This window comes from Sprattus sprattus (assembly GCF_963457725.1).
Source record: "Sprattus sprattus genome assembly, chromosome: 9".
Taxonomy (NCBI): domain Eukaryota; kingdom Metazoa; phylum Chordata; class Actinopteri; order Clupeiformes; family Clupeidae; genus Sprattus; species Sprattus sprattus.
This window is the reverse complement of record NC_137928.1, coordinates 9,088,589-9,098,588: the sequence shown is the minus strand read 5'-3', so window position 1 is coordinate 9,098,588 and position 10,000 is coordinate 9,088,589. Positions and strand designations below refer to the sequence as shown.

Sequence of the window (10,000 nt, the reverse complement as noted above, 5' to 3'; positions counted from 1 at the left end):
GTTGTTGTTCTTCATCCTGCAGAGTGACCTGAGGATGGTGAAACAGAAGAATGCCATGTCTGTCCTCACTTAAATGTTTCCCCAGTTCTGTGGGAAAACTGGACTTCATCCTTTACTGTGTCTCACCAGAGGGAAAGGAGAAAAACACGAAGACAACGCCAACAGCGGAGAAACGCTGTGGCCAATCTGTAAATGTCCATGTAAAGACAGACCCCACTATCTTGATTTGACATTTGTATCTTTTTCGAGAAGTTATCTCCCACCTTTCACCTGGAAAAAAAGAGACTTTTTTTGTGTGAAGACTAAAAAAAAGTAATGAAACAAAAGAATGGAAGAGATCCATCCAGATTGATAAATTATGGAGAGAAAAAGGGATTTTTCCTGTAAATATGTTCTTAACATTGTTTTTTGCATTACTATGCAAGCCATTTTTTATTTTTATTTTGGTTTTGTTTTTAATTTCTCATACTGTTGGTTCTTATCAGATTATCTGTACTATATGTGAATGGAAAGGCGGTTGTGCCATAAAGTAATTATTTTATGATCCTCCATGTGTTAATACTTACCATTAATTACTTGTTGTTATTATGATTATTGTTATTATTATTAATTATAATTTTTTTGCACTGCAATTTTGGTGATAAGCACAAAAAGCATAGCTCCTGCTGACATGAAGAAGCTGAAAGGGGGATCTGTGAAGAGGAGATTTCTGTACTGTAAACTAAGAGTAAAGAAAATATATAGCAATGTACAGAGAGATATTAAAGGTAGTTATGGGGGGCCAGGGGGGCTTCACGTAGGAAACAGGTGCCGGCCCTGTGTGTGCGCGTGTGTGTGTGTGTGTGTGTGTGTGTGTGTGTGTGTGTGTGTGTGTGTGTGTGTGTGTGTGTGTGTGTGTGTGTGTGTGTGTGTGTGTGTGTGTGTGTGTGTGAACATGGTGGAGATTTAGCCCTCTGACAGGGGGATTACCCAGTGTTTGATGGCGGGTGTGTGTGTGTGTGTGTGTGTGTGTGTGTGTGTGTGTCTGGTGTGTGTGTGAGGGTGACGACAGGGCGAGGCTGAAGCAGACAGAGCTGGATGGGCCTCAGGAGGGTATGAGGGTTTGACACGTGTGACGATGGATTGTCCCAATGTTTTTTTTTTCTCCAAGGATTACAAGTGGTCGAAATAGAACCCCCCCACCCCCACCACGCTATTGCACAGTTGATCCCCTCCCCAAAGCATTCTGATTGCCCCCAAAAGACACAATTGACCCCCGAACCCGCCTTACCCTGCTCAAGCTAACCCCTGCAGTTGGACATGAGGTCCATCATACTTTGTCAGCTCTTGGGTTGGATGCTAACTGCTAACACTAGCCCTTTGCGATGGCCATGGCATTCGTTTCCCTTCTTTCATTTCCTTGCTGCTTGATGTCTGTTTGTGCTCACTCCCAGTAAAACATTGCTCTCAGTTGCGTTTGAAATCGGTTACCCGTCTTGAGTTTGCCTAATTCCTGTGGCAGAGGTGGGAATTAAGTTGGTGTTGTTCCGGGCTTGTGGTCTGTACACCCAAGTGTGTTAGCAGTGTGTTCCTCCCCCTGGTCCTACTAGCTCTTCTGTGCTGCTTCGTCTGCTTTTTTTCCTGGTTTATGTTTGTCCAGAGAATCACTCTGAGAGGGCTCAAGCACTTGCGGTCATGCTTCGTGCGTTGGAGCTTTCTGATGCCGCTGAAGCTTTTTTCAGCCTCAGACCACTAGAGAGAAAAAAAATGGATGGAAAAAGACAAAGTGAAAGACTGAGATTCGCATGTATGGACAGCCATGTACTGACTGAATAGATTGGCAAGTTCAAATTTGTTTTGTTTTTTCTTATTTATATTTTTAAAAGCACTTAGAGTCGTCACATGCACAGCAGAGCACTGGGGCTCTCCACAGCATGAGTCAGGAGCCACAAGGAAAGATCCACTGTGGTTGACCAGTCGACCAGGACTAGCAATACTCCATAAAGTGCTGGGCATTGCAGGTCTGGGCATGTCTGAGAGACATAACCAAATATAAGATTGAAGATGCATATGTGTACCGAGTGCTAAGGAGCGATCTACCACTGCCTCTGTCTCACAAGCGATGAGCAGACCACAATACTCTCAAACAGTCACAGAACATAGTGTGCTAAGCGGTACGGCATTCAGCCACACTAACTAACTTTTCTTATAGTTTGGTTTTTAAATTTTTTTGTTACATTCATGTTGGTTTTTCAAACTCTTTTTTTCCAGCACCTTTGAATCGTATTGCTTGTTATTCCTTTTTCTAAAGTGAACCATGCAGAACTAAAACCTAAAAATGAAAAACCACGCTGCTTTTTTCAAAAGGATATTTTTTATTGTTACAGTAACATTCAGGATTTACTGGTTTAATGACTGTTTGTTTGCTCTTCTTTCTGTTTTTTATACTGTACAATTAGTGTCGATAACGAGGGTGTGGAGCTAACGACTTTATCAAGCGTTTCTGTCCTTGAGTTCTTGAGCGCCAGGTTTCATCTCACGTCATCTCAATATCGTGGCCAGTCTTCTGAAAATGAGGTGCAAAGAGGATCTCAGGATCTTTTTTTTTTTGGTTGTTGTTTTGGTGGTGTTCATGTGTGTGTACATATGTGTATATATATCCATATGCATCCTCACATTGAAGTTCATTCCGATCTGACTGATGAAAAATCCCCCTTCCAAATTTTTAATTTTTTTTGCTACTATTGTTTTGATTTATTTGGGTCTTATTGGCAGTGGGTTTTCCATGCGCCCCCATTCACTGAGTAATGTTCCCGTTCCAAGCATTTCCATTTGGAAAAAGACGAGATGTCATTAAGAGAACATACCAAATTAATATCCATATTTGAAATGTCCAATGCATTTTAGTGTCTTTTTTTTAAATACTAATAGTTATTTTTTTTTTTTTTTTTGTTTCTTTTAAGATCACAGTGTTGTTGTTTTGTATTTATTAAAATAAAAAAGGTATATTGTGAATAATGGAAAAAAAGATTTGTTGAATATAAGATGTTTTTCCCCCCCTCTCTTCCCTTCATGTGTCTTATCTGTCAATCATGAAAAGCTTTTGCCATAAAGATTTCATCAAGTCGTAACATTCACGTAATGTTGAAATGCTGAGACAACAAATTTCAGTGGAACCACTTTATGTCTTGCATGCTAACCATGCTAACCATGCTACTTCCTCGACATTTGCAACGAATTAGAGAAACCATGGTGAACACAAAAATGTTCGTCGGTTACCAAGATGATGGATTTTTTTTTTTTTTTTTTTTTTTTAAACCCTCCTCCCTGTTTTTCTTTGAAAGTACAGTTATCCGTTCTCTTTCCTTTTCTCAATTCTCAATATTGTTGGATCTTTGTAGCCTATCTGTGTGTTGCCTTTTTTTGCTAAAAAAGGAATTAAAAAGATTTAAAAAAAAATTAAGAATGTTGTTGGGTGGTGTTGCTGTACAGTTGTCAGGTAAAACCAAATCTAACATTTAATTGTTTTCTCTTTACGTGAAGCAATGTTTGACCTTGTACTTAATCTGAAAATACACACTAAAAAGAAAAAAAAAAAGCGTTTCACCAGACCCATTCTCTTGCTCTGCAGAATAGAACCATTTTAGTTGTGACCTTGATTACTGCAGACAGATACAATATTTTTTAAAAGTGGAAAATACTACCTATCCACCCATCTAACCATAACCTTAGGGACTGTTGAAAAGCTGTTTTTATTCTCTTTTCATGTGTTGAAGTTTTAATAATGTATTAAAGCCCTAACTTTTTCTCTTAAGATATGTTTACACATTCAGGTCATGAAATATGACTGCTGTCAGAGCAAATCAAAATGAAGCATCAAATCATCAAAGACTTTGCTGGTTTGATGTGTGTGTGTGTGTGTGTGTGTGAGTGACAGAATAAAAAGCTGAGTCACACACACACACACACACACACAAACGCCCTCATACACCCACACACAGCTATATACACACATGTTCACAAACTAATCCGCATGCTGTTCAACGTGGTAGGCTGACATCAAACAGAAAGCTAAATGCTTCAAATAATCAGTCCGGGGCTCCGTGCCTTTGAAGAACCCTTAAAAAGGACTCGAGGCAGGACGTGCCTCAGATACTAAACTCGCCCCTCATTCTGCAGTCGTTCTCAACCAGATGCTCAAACTCGTTCCCAATCACTAGGCCTCCAAAAAAACACGCTGTAATTGACCAGACTGTCAGCAGTGTAAGGCAGACAGAGTAGATTCACAATGTCCGGTGGGACATTACCATTTCTAATTTCCAGCCAATGGGTCTCAAGTGAACCTCAAAAATACAATTACAACATTATCTGACCGCTTCAGGAGGGGGGAAAAAGAACAGACGAAAGGAAAAGAGGGTCTAATGGCACGCATTCTAACACAGCACAATCTTTCAGGGTATTGTAGGCATTTGAATAATGCATATAATATTCTACGACATGAAACTAGGGGCCGTGAGCAAGGGTAGGTTTGCATGCTTTGATTTCATTGTAAAGGTCTGCACACGGGAGGGAAGGAAGTAGGGAAATCATTTGGCCTGTATTTCCGTATTTATGGCCAAAGGTTCAGCGAATTCATTATTGCCCCTCCGAGCGAAGCCATCGCTGGTGACGAGATGAGTGTTGTGTTATTCAGGTGTGGAGCGTTCCATCTCGCGGCTCCACTTATGCTCGCCAGGCCACCGGGTGAATGAAGGCCTCGGCCCGCCTTAGCCAGCCAAGCAACTTTTGCCTCGTCCGTTGTTATTTTTCAATTTCTGCGTGTTGCCATGCAGCCATTTGCCTCATTTTTCACCTGCCCATTTCCTCAGATCTGCTTTCCTTGTGTCGGCATTTGAGGGTGGGGGGCGGGGACGGGGGGTGGGTGGGGGTAGATCAAGGAGCAAGCTGTGCTCAGTAGATGCCTATTCCAAGAGAGTTCCAATGAGTGCTCATCTTTGTCTCACCTTATTTTCTCTCTGTCTCTCTCTCTATGGATGTGTGTGTGTGTGTGTGTGTGTGTGTGGTGTGTGGTGTGTGTGTGTGTGTGTGTGTGTGGTGTGTGTGTGTGGTGTGTGTGTGTGTGTGTGTGTGTGTGTGTGTGTGTGTGTGTGTGTGTGTGTGTGTGTGTGTGTGTGTGTGTGTGTGTGTGTGTGTGTGTGTGTGTGTGTGTGTGTGTGTGTGTGTGTGTGTGTGTGTGTGTAAGTGAGACAGAGAGAGAGTGAGAACCAAGAAGGAGAGACATGGGGGAAGGGGTTAGGAGGATGGAGGGCTGGTATGTGGGTTAATTAAGGGAAGCATCCTCCGCTGCCACCGCTGGGTCTTCTTCTCCCTGTGCGCTGTTCTAGTTCTCTTTGTCTCCGGATTGGTGACAACGAGCGAGAGCACGGGGCCACCGGAGCCAACGCCACACCATTCATCACGCGTGTCAGCATAGCCCCGACCAGCTGCGGCAGACACACACTCACTCCCAGCATTAGCATTTCAGTGCTAACCCCCCCTGCCCCCTGCCTCGCTTCCTGTTCCCTCTGTCTTCCCCCCTCTCTCTCTCTCTCTCTCTCTCTCTATCTCTCTCCCTCTCTCTCTCTCTCTCTCTCTCCCTCCCTCTCTCTCCCTCCCTCTCTTTCTCTCTCTCTCCCTCTCTTTCTCTCTCTCTACCTCCCTCTCCATCTCTCTCTCTCTCTCCATCTCTCTCTCTCCATCTCTCTCTCATTCTCTCTCTCTCCCTCCATCTCTTTCTCTCTATCTCTCATGTCTTCAGCCCTGGTGCTTTGAAGCTCAAAAAGTGATTTTTTTTCCCCCCGTTGTGCTCTTTAGCCCAACATGCGTGTTGGTACAATAGTTTGATCAGATCTCTTTTTAGGTGTAAAGGTCTCATTACGTCTGACAGCCTCCATCCTCACACTGTTGACCCCCTAAATATTTTACATCGGAGCGTCATGTTAGCATAGAGACTTGAACTCTAATTTGGAGCAACAGCAGAATGGCTCCTTGAGGATATTCTGAAACTCTTATTAAGCGCTACAGTATTATGGTTGGTAGAATTGTTATCAGCAGGGCTGTAGAACCACATCAAGTATTCACAGTCAGGTATTCACAGTCAGGTATTCACAGTCAGGTGTTCACAGTCAGGTGTTCACAGTCAGGTATTCACAGTCAGGTGTTCACAGTCAGGTGTTCACAGTCAGGTATTCACAGTCAGGTGTTCACAGTCAGGTATTCAAAGCTGTGTCTCCTGAAGTCCAGCTTTCACAACAGTTATTTCAGCCATATCTCTTGACCTGCATCCCAGCCCTTCTCTCTCTCTCTCTCTCTCTTTCTCTCTCTTTCGCTCTTTCTCTCTCTCTCTGAGCCCGGCGGCAGTCCATTCCGGCTCCGCTCAGGCGTACAGAACCATTCAACAGTCCCATTCATTGTCTCCAACTGCCTGATGAACGTCTCTTAATCAAGCCATAATTGTTAAGCACGAGCCCCAGACGACCTGGCTAATAGAAACCTCCCGTGATTAACGACATGTGTGCACTGACACAGTGGGGGATGCCCCAAAGCCTCCGTTTATTAATTCATTAATTAACGGACGCAGATGAGAGCTCGGCCATTAAGCAAATTCTACAGGCAAAAAAGTGTGGAATGTTTTTTTTTTTTTTTTGTCGGTCCACCTCCCTAAAACACATAATCACCGTTCTCCTTCAGCGGCTGGATAATGTTCACCTCAGATGGTTCCCCGATGATCGTATGAGTAAGCAACGCGCGTTCCCTTAAACACGGGTTGGGCCACGTCTTGTGTCATTCCCAGTGACATTCCCAAGGCAGGAAGCAGACAGGGATGTGAGATGCTCCTGCTCGCCGGGGCACTAATAAAGGAGAAGCTGTTGATGGAGGGACAGGACACTACAGCTGGCCACTGTGCGACCCTCTGCTCAGTCTCCCAGCGCTGGCCTGCGGGTAGAGTCTGCCTGCTCCAGTAATGAATGTCCTCCCAGGTCACCATTCAAGCGATAATTAATCCTTCAAAAGACGCCTCTGCCCAGGTCCCCCATGCTCTTGTGTCCTCTCGTCTCTTATCTTCTCTTCTCTCTCTCTCTCTCTCTCTCTTTCATGGCAGTTGCATTTCATTGGGTGGAAAAAGCATCGCTCTCTCTCAAGGCCAGCTCGTGCTGCCTGTATGACTGGCCTTGAGAACAAAGAATAGTCTCTATCTTCTCCTTTCTCTCTCCCTTAGACACACACACACACAGACACACACACAGACACACACACAGACACACACACACACACACACACACACACACACACACACACACACACACACACACACACAAGAAACACATACACATTCTTTGGAAATCTGCTTTGGCCCTTATAATACAACTGTGATAATGTTTCTTGCTAAGAACCACTTATTCCTAACTGATAAATTGCCCCCAAGGCCAGCCTACACAGATTCAATACTCGGTGTTGTTATCGAATTACAAGTCCACATATGACTTAAAACTTGTGGAATTAATTACATTAGACTATGTAAATGCTAAATGTTGTACATTTGCACAAAGACTGCTCTGGTCGCCTTGGAGCCATCGTTTAATTGAAATGTCAAACATACCATAGGTGTCACCATTCTCTGAGATCCAATCAATTATTCATCCCTTTAACGAAAGATAATCTTCTATCTTGATAAGCTTGTATCACAAAGGCAGATATGTAAGAGATTAATGGCATTGTGATCACAATTTGGACACAACGTTTCCTCTGTTCTCATTTAAATAAAGATAGGTAGACAGATTAAGAGAGTTAGAGAGAGAGAGAGAGAGAGTTGAGAGAAGTGAAAGAGAGAGAGAGACAGACAGAGAGAGAGAGAGAGTTGAGAGAAGTGAAAGAGAGAGAGAGACAGACAGAGAGAGAGAGAGAGACAGAGAGAGAGAGAGAGCGAGGGAGAGAGTTGAGAGGACTGAAAGAGAGAGAGATGTAACCATCTGAAAGCTTATATAATGTAAATTATACATGAAATCCATAATGAGCTGCCTTCCAGGTGTTTTGTCAGTTCCAGTGGAGGACTGCTTTGATCTGTAGGTTTCTACCTGTGAAATAGGATTGCATCATTTTCTCACCATCACTGTGGCAGCATTATACAACAGCTGACCTGAAAAACAAAAACACTTTCAAAGCACATACTTCAAGTTTGCAACAAAAAAACACAATGTACTATACCAAAGTCAGGCCATAGCTAAGGCTCTAGCTAAAGTCACACGTAAAATCCATCCTTACTTTAATGAATACTGCTGGTCTAGAAATGTAGCAGACACTGTCTTTGCCCATAGTTCAGTATGCAACTGTCTTCGATGCATCTTACCCTTTATTTACTGAGGGTAATGTGACCAGTAATGCAGGGTAACATACTTAGAAATGATCAGTAAGAGCAGTGATAAGCGTACTTATAATGAAAACATTACTCTGTACTGAATTTTATATTTGCAAGGTTGTGTATTATAAAGAGACATTGTATCGAAAAAGATCTTTCACAAGACTAATTCGGTTGAGCTGCAACATTTGACCACATCAAGTGAGCCCTTGGAATGATTTAAATAAATGCTAAATCGAAACATAAGATGTCTTAGTCTTTTTCTAAACGCCTGTAGAGCTAGAGTCAGAGCAAGGTCTTTACATCAATGGCTTTGACATTTGCTGTTACTATTTCCTGACTTTTCAACCCACCGGCCTTCTTGACGTCTGCACTAATTGTCTGTTTCAAATGCCAATAAATAACTTTCTGACATGGCCCTAAATTATATAACATTACCGCTTCAGACTTGACTTATGATGAAGTAGCAGTCAGGAAACAGCACCTTGCCAAGATCTTGAAGACATTTTTGTCCAGCCCTTGAAGTAATAGCAAGACATTTTACCTCAGAAAAAAAAAAAAACTCTCACTGATGTTCTTCACATCTGGCCTCTTCCACCAGATGTGAAATACACAGAGGCTTGTGGGAAGTGAAGTGTATGTATAAACGGCTTCTGTGCCAGACCGAAGGTCCGCCCATGAGACGCATCATAGTCCCCTTTGTCAGTAGTACCATTGTTAATGATTTGAGTGACACCTCTGCCGGCGACTCAAAGAGCTGAGGCACGTTCGGGGCTGCCGGGGTTATTAGACACGAGACCCCCCAATGATGTGTGTCACTGGAGCAGCAAATTAACACAACGAGATGCAAGGAGAAGAGGAAGAGGAAGAGAGGAGAGAAAGAGTGGAAGAGAAAGGGAGAGAGAGAAAGACAGGGAATGGAAGATATGGAAGAAAGAAGAGAGTCAGAGAGAGAAAGACAGGGAATGGGAGGTATGGAGGAAAGAAGAGAGACAGAGAGAGATGGGAGACGGAGAGGAACAGGGCAACTGGCAAACATGAAGGTGGAAAAATTAGAGGGAAAGACAGAGAAGGGGTCTTGGGGACAGAGATGGGAGGAGGTGGGAGACAGAGAAACGGGAGGACTGGCAGACACCTTGGAACTCTTGGATTATGAGACCTTGCTTCCCCTGTGGTCGTGGCGCTGTAGCAGCTCTTTATCCTCTCTGTGTCCAGAGAGCCCGGGGGCAAGCGAGCTGTGATAAATGTATCCGGGCTCATCCAAGGCCAACCCAGCCTGACTCATCTCGCAAAGCCATCGTCTAATTATTTTAGTGCTCTCCTGTGAAACGGCTAAAGTGCTAAGCTGTAAATTGCTCATATTCACCCCTGGAGGCAGTCTGCTAATGTTATTTTTTTGCTGTTGTTTATGGCCGGAGAGTTATATGCTGTCAGAAACTAGGAAACGGACAGAACCGATGCACAAGTACAAGGCTTTGTGGTTTGTCCTTTATTTTATTATGTTGTCTGCCTGCAAATACTAAACTGGTAGAATGCAAGCTTATTGTTTCTTTTCTTATGATGCACCATTCCTCTCCTCCCGTTTTTATAGGTGTTACTTCTTTCATTCCTCTTAGTTTAGCTTTT

At 43.3% G+C, this 10,000-nt stretch overlaps 1 protein-coding gene across 1 annotated transcript in view; it reads left to right on the top strand.

Annotated features, from left to right (window-relative positions):
• Positions 1-10,000, top strand: part of robo2 (roundabout, axon guidance receptor, homolog 2) — a gene marked incomplete at both ends in the record, with an annotated part of 341,250 nt that overhangs the window by 322,117 nt on the left and 9,133 nt on the right.